The sequence below is a fragment of the Mustelus asterias genome, chromosome 13 (genome assembly GCF_964213995.1).
Source record: "Mustelus asterias chromosome 13, sMusAst1.hap1.1, whole genome shotgun sequence".
NCBI classification, from domain to species: domain Eukaryota; kingdom Metazoa; phylum Chordata; class Chondrichthyes; order Carcharhiniformes; family Triakidae; genus Mustelus; species Mustelus asterias.
The window spans coordinates 82,304,450-82,318,801 of record NC_135813.1 but is presented as its reverse complement, the minus strand read 5'-3'; positions in this window follow the sequence as shown (position 1 = coordinate 82,318,801).

Below are 14,352 nucleotides of genomic sequence, written 5' to 3'. Positions count from 1 at the left end.
TACTGACCCTCTTACAATGCAGCACTCCCTCAGTGCTAACCCTCTGAATGTGTAGCACTCCCTCAGTACTGACCCTCTGATAGTGCGGCACTCCCTCAGTACTGATCCTCTGACAGTGCGGCACTCCCTCAGTACTGACTCTCTGATGGTGTGGCACTCCCTCAGTACTGACCCTCTGACAAAGGCCAGTATGCCCCAGTACATGGAAACACAGAAACATAGAAAAAAGAGGCAGGAGTCGGCCATTCGGCCCTTCGACACTGCTCTGCCATTCATTTTGATCATCAAATTCAATATCCTGATCCCCTCCCCCCCCATATCCCTTGATCCTTTTAGCCCCAAGAACTATATCTAATTTCTTCTTGAAATCACACAATGTTTTGGTGTCAGCTACTTTCTGTAGTAGTGAATTCCACACATTCACCGCCCTCTGGGTGAAGAAATTTCTGCTCACCTCAGTTCTAAAATGTTTACCCCTTATCCTCAAACTATAACCCCTAGTTCTGGACTCCCCCACCATTGGGAACATTCTTTCAGAATCTACCCTGTCTAAACCTGTTAGGATTTTGTAAGTTTCTATGAGATCCTCTCTCACTCTTCTAAACTCCAGTGAATATAATCCTAACCGACTTAGTCTCTCCTCATATGACAGACCTGCCATCCCAGGAATCAGCCTGGTAAACCTTCGCTGTACTCCCTCTATAGCAAGAGCATCTTTCCTAAGATAAGGACACCAAAACTGCACACAATACTCCAGGTGTGGCCTCACCCTATACAATTGCAGCAAAACAGCCCTATCCCTATTCTCAAATCCTCTCGCTATGAAGGCCATTTGCCTTCTTTACTGCCTGCTGTACCTGCGCACTTACTTTCAGTGACTGATGCACGAGGACACCAAAGTCTTGCTGACTATCCACCTCTCTCAATTTACACCCATTCAAATAATAATCTGTCTTCCTTTTATTGCTACCAAAGTGGATAACCTCACATTTATCCACATTATACTGCACCTGCCATGCAGATGCTCACACACTCAGCCTGTCCAAATCACGCTGAAGCATCTCTGCATCCTCCTCACAGCTCACCCTCCCACCCAACTTTGTATCATCTGCAAATTTGGAGATAATATATTCAGTTTCCTCTTCCAAATCATTAATATATAATGTGAACAGTTGGGGTCCTAGCACAGATCCCTGCGGGACCCCACTCGTCACTAACTGCCAATCAGAAAAAGACCCATTTATGCCAACTCTTTGCTTCCTATCTGCTAACCAGCTTTCTATCCATCTCAAGACATTACCTGCAATCCCATGTGCTTTACCTTTACATAGTAGTCTGTGATGTGAGATCTTGTCGAAAGCCTTCTGAAAGTTTCAATAAACCACATCCACTGGTTCTCCTCGGTCAACCCTACTAGTTACATCCTCGAAAAATTCCAGTAGATTTGTCAAGTATGATTTCCCCTTTGTAAATCCATGCTGACTTTGTCTGATTATACCACTGCCTTCCAAATGCTGAATTATGAAATCCTTGATAATAGGCTCCAGCAACTTCCCCAGTACCGACATTAGGCTCACTGGTCTATAGTTCCCTGTTTTCTCTCTACCTCCCTTTTTGAATAATGGGCTTACATTAGCCCTGCTCCAATCTGTAGGAACCAGCCCAAAGTCCAAAGAATTTTGGAAAATAACCACCTATGGACAGTGATGGTAACACCATTGAATGTCAAGGGTGGTGGTTAGGATGTCTCTTATTGGTGATGGTCATTGCCTGGGGCATTTGTCTGGCAAGAATGTTACTTGCCACTTGTCAGCCCAAGCCTGGATATTGTCCAGATCTTGTTGCATTTGAACTTGGGCTGATTCAGTATCTGAAGAGTCGCGAATGGTGCTGAACATTGTGCAATCATTGGCGAACATCCCCATTTCTGTCCTTATGACCTTATGAGGCTATGCTTGTGTTAAAACACAGATGTAGCCTCACTGCCGACTCAATTTGATAGGTTTATTCTTCCCTCCAAACCTTTCCTGTCTTCCACCTAAATTCCTCAACTTAAAACAAAAACATTGCAGCACTTATGGAGTCTGTTCAGCCCATCTAGTCCCTGCCAACTCTCTGTTGAATAATCCAATCAAACCCATTCTCCCACTCTACCCTTTTAACCATGAATGGTTATTTTGCTCATGCGCCCATCCAACTTCCAAATCATTTACCGTCTCCACTTCCGTCGCCCACATGGCATTATCACTGGTTGTGAGTGAAAGTTCTTAATCACATTCCCCTGGCATCTTTTGCCCAAGACCTTCAATCTGTGTACCCAATTTCATGCACCTTAAATCAATGGGAAAAACATCTCTTTGTCCACCTTATCTGAACATACAATCTTGTCCACCTCAATCAACTCTCCCCTCTGCCTTCTTTGCTCCAACCAGAATATGAACAACCTCTAATCTTGTTACTAAAATCTCTGGAATAATTCTGATAAATCTCCTCTGCACCCTCTCAAGAACTGGATGCAATACTCTCGTAGGGGTCATGTCAGAGTTATATATAGGTTCAGCATAACTTAGCTGTTTTTGTACTCAATACCTCTATTGGTCAAGATCAAACTCCCATGTGTTTTGCTAACCACTCAATATGTCCTGCCACCTTCAAAGATCAATGCACATGCACCCCCAGGACCTTCTGTTCCTGCACACTTATTCAGATTATGCCATAAAGTTTTCCCATCCCTTCTGCCAAAATGTATCACCCTCACACCTCACTGTATTAAATTAGATCTGCCACTCGCCTGCCCAATTTGCGGACCTCTATCCTGTTGCAGGCAATTCATATCAGCCACACTCTTTGCCAATTCTCCAAATCTGGTATCATCAGCAAATCTTGAAGTTTTATAATCCAAGCCATTTATATATAGCAAAAAAATGTAGTCATCCCAGCATTGACCCTTGGGGACCGTCACTGTCTACCATCCTCTGGTCTGAAATGTAACTATTTACCTTAACTCACTGTTTCCTATCATTAAACTAATTTTTTATCCTAGCTTACAATGACCCTCCTATTCCCTGAGCCTCAGTTTCGTTAACCAACCTTTTATGTGCTACTTTCTCAAAGGGCTTTCTTAAAATCCATATAGACAACATCCACCTCATTCCCTTCATCAATCTCCTCTGTTATGTCTTCAAAAAAATTCAATTTGATTGGTCAGGTAGTGATCTGCCTTTGCGAATCTGTGCCGGATTTCCTTCACTAACTGGAACCTCTCCAAGTACCTGTTGATTTTTTTCCCCCTGATTATTATTTCTAAAACCCAACCCAGTGCTGATGTTAAACTGACCAGCCTGTAGTTACTAGGAATGTCCTTGCATCCTTTTTAAACAAGGGTGTCACATTTGCCGCTCTCCAATCCTCTGGCATCTCCCCCATATCTAGGGAAGTTTGGTAGATTATGGCAAGTCATAGAATCATAGAATCCCTACAGTACAGTAGGAGACCATTTGGCTCATCGAGTCTCCACCAACCATAATCCAACCCAGGCAATGTAGCATGGCCAATCCACCTAATCCACATCATTGGACTTTGGGAGGAAACTGGAGCACTCGGAGGAAACCCACGCAGACACGGGGAGAACATGCAGACTCCACATAGTCACCCAAGGCTGGAATCAAACCTGGGTCACTGGCGCTGTGAGGCAACAGTGCTAACCGCTGTGCCAACATGCTGTCCTTCCACTATCTCCATCCCCAATTCCTTTAGCAAGCTGAGGTGAGAGCCACCCCCACTCTGCACCATAACCAACCTTTCCAGTATATCCGGCCTCTCAACTTTCACCCCATCCATTACCTCTACCATCTCTACTTCCACCAATATCCTATCAGATTCCCCTTCCTGAGTAATTTCCTCTAAAAAAATACTCATTCAGTGTTGTAGCCTTGCTCTGGACCTCGAATCATATATCATCCGCTTTGCCCCTGTTAGGCTCCACACTGACTTCTACTATTTGTTTAATGCTCGGAGAAGGTTTCTTTGGTTGCCTTTTATGTTATCTGCCATTCTATTCTTAAACTCTCTTTTCTAGTCTTACTTTCTTCTTCACTTCCTGTCTAAACTCTCTGTACTTGGCTTGGTTCCTGCTTGAAGAATTTGCCTGACCTGGACCAACCAGCCGCCTTATTGTGTTCAATCAGATTCCCCATTTCCCTCAGCATTCAAGAAGCCACAGCTTTGGTCGCCTTGCTTTTCACCCTTGTTGTAATGATCCTAACCGTGTGCCTGAAACATCGCATCCTCAAAGATGATCCATCATTCTGTTATAGTTTCTCCCATCAGTCTTTGGTTCTATTGAACCCTGGCTAGATTCCCTCTGAAGTTAACTCATTTTGCCATTTAAATTAACCCTCTTCCAATTGAGAAGTTTGACTTTAATTGTTCCTTGCTCTTCACCATTTCTGGACTAAACCTTGTGATCCGCTCAACACTTGCTCCACTTGGCTGGCCCCATTATCCAGCTCCAGATCCAGGAACATTTCCTTCCTAATGGGACTGAGAACGTACCAGCGAAGGAAATTCTCCTGATCACATCTCCAAAATTCCTCCCTTGCTTTTTCATCGAACATAATTCTGATGTTATTTGCATAATTTAAGTCTCTCAATATCACCCTCTGCAGTTCTTGTACATCTCTGTAATTTCCTTGCAGATTTGCTCCTCTATCTCTCTCGCTATCTGAGACATATAAAATATCCCTAGTAGCATGATCATAACCAATACAACACCCCCATAGCATGATTATACCCAACACAATACCCCCATAGTGCGATCATACTCTATAAAATACCCCTAATGGCGTGATCATTCCGTATAGGATATCCTCAGTTGTTTGCTTCTCAACTCCAACCAAATGGATCCTCTCTTTGCCTCCTCAAGGACATCCATGCTTTCCAACTTCACGGTGGCGGCACAGTGGCCCAGTGGTTAGCGCTGCTGCCTCACAGCGCCAGGGACCCAGGTTCGATTCTGGCCTCGGGTCACTGTCTGTGCAGAGTTCACACGTTCTCTCCGTGTCTGCGTGGGTTTCCTCCGGGTGCTCCGGTTTCCTCCCACAGTCCAAAGATGTGCAGGTTAGGTGGATTGGCCATGCAAAATTACCCCTAAGTGTCAGGGGGATTAGCAGGGTAAATGCGTGGGGTTACAGGGATAGGGCCTGGGTGGGATTGTTGTCGGTGCAGGCTCAATGGGCTGAATGGCCTCCTTCTGCACTGTAGGGATTCTATGATTCTATGATTTTGGGTTAATCCATATGAATGGTTTTCAGCTCCATCTATTAGCAGTCAGCATGGTCAGAAAGTGAGCTATACATGTCCTTAGTCCAATTGCAACAAGACCTGGACAATATCCAGGCTTGGGCTGACAAGTGGCAAGTAACATTTGCGCCACACAAGTGCCAGACAATGATCATCTCCAACTTGACATTCAATAGTAGTAAAATTGCCAAATCCCACTATCAACATTCATTGGGTTACCATTGGCCAGAAACTCAACTAAACTAGCCATATAAATACCGTGGCTACAGGAACAGGTTGGAGGCTGGGAATCCTGTGGTGAATAATTCACCTCCTGACCCCCAAAGCTTGTCCACCATCTACAAGGCACAAGTCAGGAGTGTGATGGAATACTCTCCTCTTGCCTGGATGGGTGCAGTTCCAGCAACACTCAAGAAGCTCAACACCATCCAGGACAAAGCAGTCCACAAACATCCACTCCCTCCACCACTGATGAACAGTGGCAGCCGTGTGTACCACCTGCAGGATGTTAGTGTTCCTGCATTGCAGGAAATCACTAAAGTTCCTTAGACAGCACCTTCCAAACCCACAACCACTCCCACCTAGAAGGACAAAAGCAGTAGATACATGGGAACACCGCCACCTCGAGGTTCCCCTAACCTGATGGTGACTCACCATCCTGACTTGGAAATATATTGGCCGTTCCTTCACTGTCACTGGGTCAAAACCTTGGAATTCCTTCCCTAACAGCACTGTGGGTGTACCTACACCACAGGGACTGCAGCACTGGAAGAAGGCAGCTCACCACCACCTTCTGGACTTGCGGATAGCGAAGAGCATTGTCGGGCAATACAGCAGGATATAGATAGGCTGGAAAATTGGGCGGAGAGGTGGCAGATGGAATTTAATCCGGATAAATGCGAAGTGATGCATTTTGGAAGAAATAATGTAGGGGGGAGTTATACAATAAATGGCAGAGTCATCAGGAGTATAGAAACACAGAGGGACCTAGGTGTGCAAGTCCACAAATCCTTGAAGGTGGCAACACAGGTGGAGAAGGTGGTGAAGAAGGCATATGGTATGCTTGCCTTTATAGGACGGGGTATAGAGTATAAAAGCTGGAGTCTGATGATGCAGCTGTATAGAACGCTGGTTAGGCCACATTTGGAGTACTGCGTCCAGTTCTGGTCGCCGCACTACCAGAAGGACGTGGAGGCATTGGAGAGAGTGCAGAGAAGGTTTACCAGGATGTTGCCTGGTATGGAGGGTCTTAGCTATGAGGAGAGATTGGGTAGACTGGGGTTGTTCTCCTTGGAAAGACGGAGAATGAGGGGAGATCTAATAGAGGTATACAAGATTATGAAGGGTATAGATAGGGTGAACAGTGGGAAGCTTTTTCCCAGGTCGGAGGTGACGATCACGAGGGGTCACGGGCTCAAGCTGAGAGGGGCGAAGTATAACTCAGACATCAGAGGGACGTTTTTTACACAGAGGGTGGTGGGGGCCTGGAATGCGCTGCCAGGTAGGGTGGTGGAGGCAGGCACGCTGACATCGTTTAAGACTTACCTGGATAGTCACATGAGCAGCCTGGGAATGGAGGGATACAAACGATTGGTCTAGTTGGACCAAGGAGCGGCACAGGCTTGGAGGGCCGAAGGGCCTGTTTCCTGTGCTGTACTGTTCTTTGTTCTTTGTTCTTTGTTCTCAAGGGTGACTAGGAATGGGCAATAAATGTTGGCCTTGCCAGCGGCACCCACATCCTGTAAATGAATTTTTTAAAACTTCTGATTTTTGTATTCCTTTTCCTGATTAATGCAACTCATCACAACTGCAATAAATGCCAATTAATTTTGCTAATAGCTAAATCTAGAGGCGACAAAGGCCTGAACAAGGGTTTCAGTAGATGAGCTGAGTCTGGAGCAAAAATCGGGTAATATTACAGAATATTAAAGTTCTTATTATTTTTTTCAAATCCCTCCATGGCCTTGCCCCTCCCTATCTCTGGAACCTTCACAGACCCACAACCCTCCGAGATATCCGCACTCTGACTGCTTCAGTATCTCTGATTTTAGTCACTCCGCCATTGGCAGACGTGCCTTCAGCTGGCAAGACATCAAATTCTGGAATTCCCTCCCTAAATCTACTCTCCCTCCTTTAAGATGCCCCAGTTATCCCTCCGACTATCTCCTAATGTGGCCCGTTGTCAAATTTTGTCTGATTAACTGTGAAATGCCTTGAGGTATTTTATTAATTTGAAGACGCCATATAAATGCAAGTTACTTTTGATTGGATGTGAAGACCGAGGAGTTAATGTTGATCAGCGAGAACGGGGGTGAACAGAATGTGTAGAATATGGACACAGAGTTTCGATCTTGGCCAGGATTTGACCACCTCCCCCCCCACCCCCCCCCCCCCGACCCCGACACCCCCACACCCCACCCACCCCCCCCACCCCACACACACACACACACACATACACACACCACCCTGGCCTTTGGAGATCATTTCTACGTCAGTTGAGTTTGATGCCGAGCCAGGTTGAACACCAGGGGCCTTGTCTTGCTCCAAAAATATATCAAATATTCTGACATGAAGCTAGCCTGCTTGCTCGCCCTTGGCACAGGTGACAGGCACAGAGGTTAACACAATTTCCCCGTCTGTGCCTCGCCAACCGCTGAAATTAGTCTGAAATTGCTTTTCTTTGAAAGGAAGGACTATTTGTTTTCAACAATGCTCAGAGGATCGTTAGTGGATTTCTGTACAAATCAGTTCCAGGCACAGCCATTGGCACCCTCACAGTCTAGAGTACGGCTGCTCTGACTTGTTATTTGAGTCAGGAACACCCAACGTTTTGTAGGCCATTCCTCTGTCCATTACTCTGGCATTGGGGTTCACTCATTTATTTTAAAACAAGCTGACAATTTAATTGGGCATTGTACTGTTGGGGTTATGTTGCTGAGCTAATGATGCCGAGAATGGGGGAGGCGATGGACTAGTGCTATTATCCCTAGGCTATTATTCGAGATACTTAGCTAATGTTCTGGGGACCCGGGTTCGAATCCCACCACGGCAGATGGTGGAATTTGAATTCAATAAAATCCTGGAATTAAGAATCTACTGATGACCATGAAACCATTGCTGATTGTTGTAAAAACCCATCTGGGTCACTAATGTCCTTTAGGGAAGGAAATCTGCCGTCCTTACCCGGTCTGGCCTACATGTGACTCCAGAGCTATAGCAATGTGGTTGATTCTCAATTGCCCTCCAAGGGCAACTAGGGATGGGCAATAAATGCTGGCCAGCCAGCGACACCCATGTCCCATGAATGAATAAAAAGAAATGAATGTAAATCCTATCAGACCTGTTCAGAATTAGAATTCAGGTTTAAAAGGTTAGTGTCAGCAAAAGTGACCATGAAGCTATGAGTTTGTTGTTAAAAACCCACCTGCTTCACTTCACGGAAGGAAATCTGCTGTCCTTACCTGGTCTGGCCACAATGTGACTCCAGACATATCGCAATGTCGGTAATTCTTGGGAGTTGCTGGGACCTCACCCCCTAAATTTATTTCATAAAATATGTAGAGAAATGCTTATTGCTATCTCTGAAAGATGTTGAACCGGATGGACTAAGGCCTGAAACGGCTGAATCTATGTCCGTCTGTGACCGCAAATGCAAGAAGCTACCTCACAGCATTAGAGAAACTCGTTATCCCTGAAGAGACACTAATGACCCCTTTGTGTGCTGCGCAGGCGAAATTCACAGAGAGCTATACAAAGGCCATCTGCATTTCAGAACCCAGACTGTCCAAGAGGAATCTGCTCTCCTGCAATGATCGAGACACTCAACTATTTCAGGGACCCAAACGAGGGATACACATCCTTTGGCAAAGGCAATGTAGAGAGGTGGGACTCATGTGATATGATCTTCAGGCTTATGCAAACTGTAATATTGCCTTTCTGAATCACAAAGTCTCAGTCTGCCTTTCAGCAGCCTCACAAACAAAGGAGCTCCATCTCTGCACACCCATGTCACTATGTGGAAACGGGAAAGAATCACCCATTTTTTGGGCGAGCTCTCAGATGTAATCGTATGGCACTTAGAAAAAAAAGAGTCCAAATGTGAATCCCGCCAGCAGGGGCAGTGGACAGAGCCTATTCACAGCAGGAAGCCAGCTGCTGAGCTCTGGGGGGGGGCGCCACTGCGCAGATGCCCCAATCTCCCAGTGCAGTGTGTACAGTGTATACACAGTGCACTGGGAAATCTGTCCCCCCCCCACCCCGCCCCCCTCCCCCGGTCGTGCCCTCAGACATTGCCCGCCCGATCATCGCCCTGGCCGATCGCCACCCTCCCAATCACCGCTCCACCCAAACACCGGTCACAATTCTGCACTGCCCTCTGAAATACCCCAATAGCCACTCAGTTCTATTCAAGAAAGCGGCTCATAACCATCACCACAAGGGTGATTAGAAATGGGCAATAAAATCTGACCAAGACAGGAACACTCATGTCATAGAAACCATAGAGTGCAGAAGGAGGCCATTCGGCCCATCGAGTCTGCACCGACCACAATCCCACCCAGGCCCTACCCCCACATATTTACCCACTAATCCCTCTAACCTACACATTTTAGGATTCTAAGGGACAATTTTTTTTTTAACCTGGCCAATCAACCTAACCCGCACATCTTTGGACTGTGGGAGGAAACCGGAGCACCCGGAGGAAACCCACACAGACACGAGGAGAATGTGCAAACTCCACACAGACAGTGACCCGAGCCGGGAATCGAACCCGGGACCCTGGAGCTGTGAAGCAGCAGTGCTAACCACTGCGCTACCGTGCCGCCCTATGTGGATGTGTGGGATAGAGGGAAGTTTGGCCGATTGGATAGGTAACTGGCTATCTAACAGAAGACAGAGGGTGGTGGTGGATGGAAATTTTTCGGACTGGAAACCGGTTACCAGTGGAGTGCCACAGGGATCAGTGCTTGGTCCTCTGCTATTTGTAATTTTTATAAATGACTTGGAGGAGGGGGCTGAAGGGTGGATCAGTAAATTTGCTGATGACACCATGATTGGTGGAGTAGTGGATGAGGTGGAGGGCTGTTGTAGGCTGCAAAGAGATATAGATAGGATGCAGAGCTGGGCTGAAAAATGGCAAATGGAGTTTAACCCTGACAAATGCGAGGTGATTCATTTTGGTAGGACAAATTTAAATGTGGATTACAGGGTCAAAGGTAGGGTTCTGAAGAATGTGGAGGAACAGAGAGATCTTGGGGTTCATATCCATAGATCTCTGAAGGTTGCCACTCAAGTGGATAGAGCCGTGAAGAAGGCCTATAGTGTGTTGGCGTTCATTAACAGGGGGTTTGAGTTTAAGAGCCGTGGGGTTATGCTGCAACTGTACAGGACCTTGGTGAGACCACATTTGGAATATTGTGTGCAGTTCTGGTCACCTCACTATAAGAAGGATGTGGAAGCGCTGGAAAGAGTGCAGAGGAGATTTACCAGGATGCTGCCTGGTTTGGAGGGTAGGTCTTATGAGGAAAGGTTGAGGGATCTTGGGCTTTTCTCTTTGGAGCGGAGGAGGTTGATAGAGGTTGATAGAGGTTTATAAGATGATGAGGGGGATAGATAGAGTGAACGTTCAAAGACTATTTCCTCGGGTGAATGGAGCGGTAACTAGGGGGCATAACTATAGGGTTCATGGTGGGCGATATAGGAAGGATGTCCGAGGTAGGTTTTTTACTCAGAGAGTGGTTGGGGTGTGGAATGGACTGCCTGCAGGGATAGTGGAGTCAGAAACTTTAGGAACATTTAAGAAGCTGTTGGATAGGCACATGGAGTACATCGGGATGATCGGGAGGAAATAGCTTGATCTTGGTTTCAGACAAAGCTCGGCACAACATCGTGGGCCAAAGGGCCTGTTCTGTGCTGTACTGCTCTATGTTCTATATACGCGAATCTGTTAAAAAAAGATCTCCCAAAGCGATTGGCCCTTAATGAGGTATGTACTTCATTTGTTGTGATATGAATATTAGTATTGGAGACAAATGAAACAAATATTAATGGCAAGTGAATTTGAACTTGGCCCCGGACCCACGGGCTGCAAACATACAATCAATTCCCCAACAGCACTTGCCAAAGTCAGCCATTTATCACGCACTCACTCCCAGCAGTTGATAAACACATCAATGTTCTCATGGCCATTTCCAGCAGCATTGCCCCATGTCATTACCAGAGCTTGCTTCTGTCACTGGGCTTGCTGCACGCACGGCGTTGGCATCCAACAAAAGAGCTTACAGTTATCGAGTTATTATTACAAGCCCGGGACCTTCCAAACCACGTTGCAGCTAAATGAAGCATTCTTTGAAGAGTCGTCACTGTTGCAAAGGAGGAAACATAGAAACTAGAAGCAGGAATAGGCCATTCGGCCCTTCGAGCCTGCTCCGCCATTCATTTTGATCATGGCTGATCATCAAATTCAATATCCTGATTTCCCCCTTCCTCCCATATCCCTTGATCCCTTTAGCCCAAAGAGCTATATCTAATTTCTTCTTGAAATCACACGTTTTGGCCTCAACCACATTCTGCGGGAGTGAATTCCACACATTCATCACCCTCTGGGTGAAGAAATTTCTCCTCACCTCACTTCTAAAAGGTTTACCCCTTATCCTCAAACTATGACCCCTAGTTCTGGACTCCCCCACCATCGGGAACATTCTTTCTGAAACTACCCTGTCTAACCCTGTTAGAATTTTATAAGTTTCTATGAGATCCCCTCTCACTCTTCTAAACTCCAGTGAATATAATCCTAACCGACTTAGTCTCTTCTCAATGACAGACCTGCCATCCTAGGAATCAGCCTGGTAAACCTTCGTTGTCCTCCTTCTATAGCAACGACATCCTTCCTCCGATAAGGACACCAAAACTGTACACCATGTGGCCTCACCAACGCCTATACAATTGCAGCAAAACATCCCTATCCCTATACTTAAATCCTCTCACTATGAAGGCCAACTTACCATTTGCCTTCTTTACCACCTGCTGTACCTGCGCGCTTACTTTCAGCGACTGATGCACGAGGACTCCAAGGTCTTTCTGAGTATCCACCTCTCTCAATTTACACCCATTCAAGTAATAATTTGTCTTCCTATTATTGCTACCAAAGTGGATAACCTCACATTTATCCACATTATACTGCATCTGCCATGCAGATGCCCACTTACTCAGCCTGTCCAAATCACGCTGAAGCATCTCTGCATCCTCCTCACAGCTCACCCTCCCACCCAACTTTGTATCATCTGCAAATTTGGAGATAATACATTTAGTTCCCTCTTCCAGATCATTAATATATAATGTGTACAGTTGGGGTCCCAGCACAGATCCCTGCGGAACCCCACCAGTCACTTACTGCCAATCAGAAAAAGACCCATTTATGCCAACTCTCTGCTTCCTATCTGCTGATCAGCTTTCTGTCCATCTCAAGACATTACCCAACGTGTCAACCAATGTATGCACAGCAAGATCCCACACAGATCACAGCGATAAGCAACCAGTTAATCTTGCTGGTTTTTAGTGATGCTGTTTGAGGGGTAACTATTCACCTGGGCACCAGAGAAAACTCCCCTGGTTGGCTCACAACAATGGAATGGGGTATTCCATAAAGACGGAAAGGGAGGAGGCCCCTCCAGCAATGCAGCGCACCCTCAGTGCAACAGTGCATTGTCAGACTGTATCATGTGCTAAAGACCTGAGGCATCTCTGTAAAGTTTGATATTAATGACTTAGAGGAGGGGGCTGAAGGGTGGATCAGTAAATTTGCTGATGACACCAAGATTGGTGGAGTCGTGGATGAGGTGGAGGGCTGTTGTAGGCTGCAAAGAGACATCGATAGGATGCAAAGCTGGGCTGAAAAATGGCAAATGGAGTTTAACCCTGATAAATGTGAGGTGATTCATTTTGGTAGGACAAATTTAAATGTGGATTACAGGGTCAAAGGTAGGGTTCTGAAGACTGTGGAGGAACAGAGAGATCTTGGGGTCCATATCCACAGATCTCTAAAGGTTGCCACTCAAGTGGATAGAGCTGTGAAGAAGGCCTGTAGTGTGTTAGCTTTTATTAACAGGGGGTTGGAGTTTAAGAGCCGTGGGGTTATGCTGCAACTGTACAGGACCTTGGTGAGACCACATTTGGAATATTGTGTGCAGTTCTGGTCACCTCACTATAGGAAGGATGTGGAAGCGCTGGAAGGAGTGCAGAGGAGATTTACCAGGATGCTGCCTGGTTTGGAGGGTAGGTCTTATGAGGAAAGGTTGAGGGAGCTAGGGCTATTCTCTCTGGAGCGGAGGAGGCTGAGGGGAGACTTGATAGAGGTGTATAAAATGATGAAGGGGATAGATAGAGTGAACGTTCAAAGACTATTTCCTCGGGTGGATGGAGCTATTACAAGGGGGCATAACTATAGGGTTCGTGGTGGGAGATACAGGACGGATATCAGAGGTAGGTTCTTTACGCAGAGAGTGGTTGGGGTGTGGAATGGACTGCCTGCAGTGATAGTGGAGTCAGACACTTTAGAAACATTTAAGCGGTTATTGGATAGGCACATGGAGCACACCAGGATGATAGGGAGTGGGATAGCTTGATCTTGGTTTCAGATAAAGCTCGGCACAACATCGTGGGCCGAAGGGCCTGTTCTGTGCTGTACTGTTCTATGTTCTATGTTCTATGTATATATAAAGTGCCACAGTGGTGGAATGTACAACACCACCCAAAATCGTCCCAGGACAGTCCTTCACACAAATTCGCAATCCAAGCCCACACTCTCTCTAAATGCCGCCCCAGATAATTGCCAGCCTTACCAGAAGCCTGACAAATTATTCCAAGTCAAAACACAATACTTGGATCACTCTCCGCTCCTGTGATCCGTGTACGCAGCAGTAACATGCGGCACGACCCAGTGCTCTCTCCTGTGTAACTGTGACCAGCAATGTCTCTACAGGTCAACATTATCCATCAGAGAATTAAAATCCTCACATCTCACTGGCACAAGGCTTTCTGTAATCCTATTTGATC